General features: G+C 35.9%; 1 pseudogene; it reads right to left on the bottom strand.

The window, feature by feature from the left end:
- Positions 1–2,863: 2,863 nt before the first annotated feature.
- On the bottom strand, positions 2,864–4,460 carry LOC133046663 (eukaryotic translation initiation factor 2 subunit 3-like; annotated as a pseudogene).
- Positions 4,461–5,632: the final 1,172 nt, after the last annotated feature.

Genomic DNA, 5,632 nt, shown 5'->3' on the forward strand with positions numbered 1-5,632 from the left:
TGGGAAGATTCCCTGGAGAAGGGAAAGGCTACCCACTCCAGTATTCTGGCCTGGAGTTGGACATGACTGAGCGACTTTCACTTTTCAGAGTAACAGTTATTTCAAAAATTGGTCTAATAACTATAATTTTATTAGGAGTTTTGTAGAATGACTTGAAGGCATTATGGAAGTGTATGACTTCTTAACTAAATTATAATTGCCTTCAAGTCAGGGATCACATCCTATACTTCTTTGGGGTTTCTCTGTAGCTCCTAACATAGATCATAATACAGAGTATTAGATGCTCAGTAAATATTTCATTGATTACCATCTGTATTTGAAGCTGAAATGATTAATATCAAATCAAACATTTCTTCCTCACTGAACAAATGTGAAGGCTGCACTGGAATTTTAATCTGTAATTTGTATCTGAAGCCATTGTTTGCAAAGTTCACCAAAATTGTGACCTTTCTCCTAGACTTGTGCTTAGGCTAGAGCCTGTTTTAAAGAAAGTCAGCTGATTCTTGATCTCTGAATCCTGAATCCTGTTTATTGGGCTTCCATAGCATGAAAACAGTTCTTTGACTTGCCATCTGTGTATTTGCTTCTTCTCTACCTACCAGGTGGCCGCTGCTCCATCATCCTGCCTCAAGTCTAACTTGGTGGGATAGCGTGCTCCAAGCAGTCTCAACAGCTCAACTGTGTTTCAGTATTTTAGTTAAGGTTAAACGGGCTGGTAGGTAGTGCTGTTGGAAGTCAAGGAGTTTCATGTTAGTATTATGCCACTGCAGTATGCTTGCTGGTTGGGCAGGAGTGTCAATCCACTTGGCTGTTAACAACAAAATAGCACATCAAATCAAGGCCAAAATGGCTTCTAAGGGATTGTCTAACGGACAGGCAGTTCTTGTTTGTTATTTTTGCAAGTAGCTATCCATGTACAATAATACGGTGATAACGTTGAACACTAAGGTATCCTTTGTTTTTCCCTGGAGTAGCTGATAATATTAACTCAGTCATTTCAACACTATTCTTAGTCCATAGTTGTGGGTCTATGGTTATGTGTAAAGATCCTTGAATGTGTATGTCAAAGGGCCTAAAGAGTAAAAATAGACTTTTTTTGTGTTCTCACAGAATATGGTTTTATTATATGTTATTTGAATTTTCATGTGTGTCTTCTTCTGTGCTGTATAACAAGCCAGTTAAGATCAAGTTAATCTGTGTATCTTCAGTGTACATCACTGTGTTCTAGGATGGGGAACATATTCTGTTGAGGGAAAAAAACAAGTAAATACATGGTGACTGCTGAATATATGGTGCCATTTAAGATATGATTTTCTCAAAAGACTCAAGGAAAACTGATTTTTCTCAGAAAACTCAGGGACGATTCACTGGATCCTGAATTCCTCAACTGAGTACTAAAGTGAAGAAAGTTTTAAAAATGATCATATGACAGCTCTATTTTTGGTTTTTAAAGGAAACTTTATACTGTTCTCCAAAGTGGCTGCACCAATTTACATTCTCATCAACAGTCCATGGGGTTGCTGAGTGGGACACAACTGAGCAACTTCACTTTCACTTTTCACTTTCATGCACTGGAGAAGGAAATGGCAACCCACTCTAGTGTTCTTGCTTGGAGAATCCCAGGGATGGGGGAGCCTGGTGGGCTCCCCCATCTATGAGGTCGCACAGAGTCGGACATGATTGAAGCGACTCAGCAGCAGCAGCAGCAGCAACGGTGTAGGGTTCCCTTCTTTTTTTTTTTTTTTTTTTAATTTTTATTATTATTATTATTTTTTTCCAGTGGGTTTTGTCATACATTGATATGAATCTCCCTTCTTTTCACACCGTCTCCGGTATTTATTGTTTGCAAATTTTTTGATGATGGCCATTCCAACTGGTGTGAGGTGATCTCTTTGTAATTTTGATTTGCATTTCTTTGATAATTAGCTGTGTTGACCATCTTTGCATGTACCTCTTGGCCATCTGTATGTCGTCTTTGGAGAAGTGTCTCTTTAGGTCCTCTGCCCATTTTTTGATTGGGATGTTTGTCTTTTTGATATTGAGCTGCATGAGCTGTTTATAAATTTTGGAGACTAATCCCTGTCTGTACCATCATTTTCAAATATTTTCTCCCATTCTGTGAGTTGTCTTTTCATTTGTTTATGGTTTCCTTTGCAGTGCAAAAGCTTTTGAATTTAATTATGTCCCATTTGTTGTTTTTGTTGGTCTCATTTGTTTGTTTTTGTTTTTATTTCCATTACTCTAGGCTGTGAATCAAAAAAATATCTTGCTGTGATTTATTTGAGAGTGCTCTAAGTTTCCTTTAAGAATTTTATAGTATCTGGCCTTATATTTAGGGGTTTAATTCATTTTGAGTTTATTTTTGTGTATGGTGTTAAAGAATGTTCTAATTTCATTTTTTTTAAAAACATGTACCTGTCCAGTTTTCCCAGCATTTTTTATTGAAGAGACTGTCTTTCCTGCATTTTAGAGTCATGCCTCCTCTGTCATAGATTAATTGGCCATAGGTGCATGGGTTTATTTCTGGACTTCCTATCCTGTTCCATTGATCTATACTTCTGTTTTTGTGCCAGTGCTGTACTGTTTTGATGACTGTGGCTTCATAGTACAGTCTGAAGTCGGGGAGCCTGATTCCTCCAGCTCTATTTTTCTTTCTCAAGATTGCTTTGACATGTACATACTGCTATATTTATTTATTTTTAAGAACAAAAACTTTATTTCAAACAGGTTCAGTGGTATGTATACTACAGCAAAGTCTGGTTGTAGCAGTTTCCTTTCAAATCTGCACTGACGTATCAATTAGACATTTGGGAAGGATTAATTTCTGGTAAAATGTAGATTCAATCCAACATGATGTTAATTTCTACATTTATTGTAGGCTCTATTTCAGTACTAGAGGTTAAATTTTCATCACCAAAAAATGAGAATAACCTTATAGCTACTACTAAGGTAATGAGCTGTGAAATTACTTTCCCAGTATTGTTCTGAAAATATATACCTAGGTTGTTAAGAGAAATTCCAACTTCATCCAAATCTGTTATTTAATTCTTCAGTCATCATCTACTGTTGGCTTGATTGTCACTCCTCTTCTTATTTGACCCCTACCAATTAAATGCCAGTGTTTCTCAACTCTTTGGCTAAATGCAATTTTTTTCTCCTACTTCTGGGCACACAGGATTAGTCAAGATGATTTTGCTCAAATCAGCCTTGACTGCACTAACTCTTCCTCCTGTTGACAGGGATCCTATATTCACCATAAGCACTTCATTCGTAGACAGCTTTTATACTTTCGCTGTTTTCTTGTCTTCTTCAGTGAGAACACCTGGAAGCCGTCTAAGCAGGAAATAGGAAATTTCCAATTCTGTGAAGATCTCAGGTAAAGCTCCAACTGCACCAAGTACTTGCCCCACCATTCTGTCAGCCCGGCACAAAGTGGGGTCAATTTTTGTTCCAACTCCAATAAGACCTCCTGGGGCAGCATACTGAAGATCATTATGCTCTGTGAAAAGCAATACAATTTTGGAAAAGATACATGAGTTTTCCTTCACTGTCTTTGGAACAATACCAGGCCTGACTTCTATTTCCTGGCCTGCCTTTAATACTCCTTTTAGAATACTACCACCAGCTACACCCCCCTTAAGGTCATCAACTTCACAGCCAGGTTTCTTGACATCAGAGGATCTAATAACAATAAGTCTGGGTTCTGAAGTAAAGTCTCTTGGGGCTACTGGAATTTTCTTGACTATGTACTCACAGACAACTTCAATATTGTATTTTACCTGAGCAGAAATTGAGATAATAGGAGCGCCTTCTGCTACTGTACCTTGAACAAACACAAGGATCTGTTCATAGTGTTCTTTAGATTGGCTTTCTTTTACCAAATCAATTTTATTTTGTAGAATCAAAATATGCTTCAGTTTCATGATTTCTATAGCAGCCAAGTATTCAAATGTCTGAGGCTGAGGACAAGACTCGTTACCAGCTGTCAACAGAAGAGCGGCATCCATCACTGCGGCACCGTTCAGCATAGTAGCCATCAGAATATCGTGGCCAGGACAGTCAACAAAGGAAACAAGCCTGACTAATTTGAAGTTCCCTTTGGTCCCTGGAATGTCTGTAGGAAACTCATCGGGTGTGCTACTTCCACAGGATCTATAACATTCTGGCTGAGGACAACTTGGGTCGTCAAGTTTATAAATCTTAGCATTAGCATGGCCAAGTTTGATTGTAATATTTCTTTACAGTTCCTTTTTGAAACGGATAGTGTGGACTCCAGAAATAGCTTTTACAACTGTAGATTTCCCATGAGCTACGTGACCAATTGTATCTATATTAATTGTGGCTTGTCTGCTGATAACTTCATGTGAAAGTGGTGTCAACTTGGAAACATCCAAAGTAGCGAGATCTTGCTGAGAAAGGTGCGGCTGCCCTAAAGTCACACCAGCCTCGCCCCCTGCCATCTTGCCCGGAGAGCCATACTGCTATATTTAAAATAAAATGCCTTTCAAAAAAAAAAAAAAAATAGGCAACAAGGATATATTGTACAACACAGGGAAATATAACCATTATATTAACTTTAAATGAAGTACAACCTATATAAAATATTGAATTACTATGTTGTACACCAGAAACTAATATATTATCAATCAAATATATTTTAATAAAAAATTAATAAAAAGCCCTATACCAAGAAAAAAGTTTGGAAAAAAATAAAACAGAAAAAAAAAAGATTAGAACCACAGCCTCACCAAGTGCAAATTTATTACATGAGTAGAGAAAAATAGATCACATGTTGTATTTACTGTTATCTGGTATAGAAAACCTTAACCTTAGGAAGTACAGTGTACAATCTTAGAGAATTCTCCTGTAACTAAAAATATGCTTTAACCTATGGATTTTTAGATAATTGATAATTAGCTCATTGATAATTTTAAAATTGATTCTGTTGAGTTTTACAGGTGAAGAATTACACTACATGCAAATAATAATGATGATTCTATCTCTGCTTCTTTTAAATGTATAACTTATTTTATCTATTAGCTTTGGTGAGACTTTTAAAACAGTGATAAATAATTGTGCCTTCAGGCACACTTGTCAATGGCAGTTCTTGTGTTTTGACAGTAGGTATGATATTGACCATTGGCTATTGAATCAAGAACATTTTTTCTACTTTATTAATAAATTTAAAAATGATCAAGAGTAAATATTTAATTATTTCCACATGCTAGTTCATCATCTATTTAAATGGCTACTTTAACTCCCTTGGTTTATTGATGTGATCAGTTATTATTATTAAAGAACCACTCTGTTGATTCTTGGAATATTTCCTAACTGGCTTTGACCATAGGTGTGTAGGTTTTCTTTTAATGCTTACATTACACTGAAAGTTTGAATTTGCTTCTATTTTATTTATAAATCTTACAGTAATCTTTATAAGTTAGATGTATTTATAGCTTCTTTTATTTGCTTTGTCAGATGTCTCTATAAAGATTGTAATATTTTAGATTGTAAAATTAATTATGATGTATTTAATTTTTTTCTATACATTTTAACAATTTAACAGCAAAGGGATTATCTGTCACTTGAAAGAATAGAAACATTTTCCTATTGACTGTGTAAGCCATTCATTATT

The sequence above is a fragment of the Dama dama genome, chromosome 25, assembly GCF_033118175.1.
Source record: "Dama dama isolate Ldn47 chromosome 25, ASM3311817v1, whole genome shotgun sequence".
Lineage (NCBI taxonomy): Eukaryota > Metazoa > Chordata > Mammalia > Artiodactyla > Cervidae > Dama > Dama dama.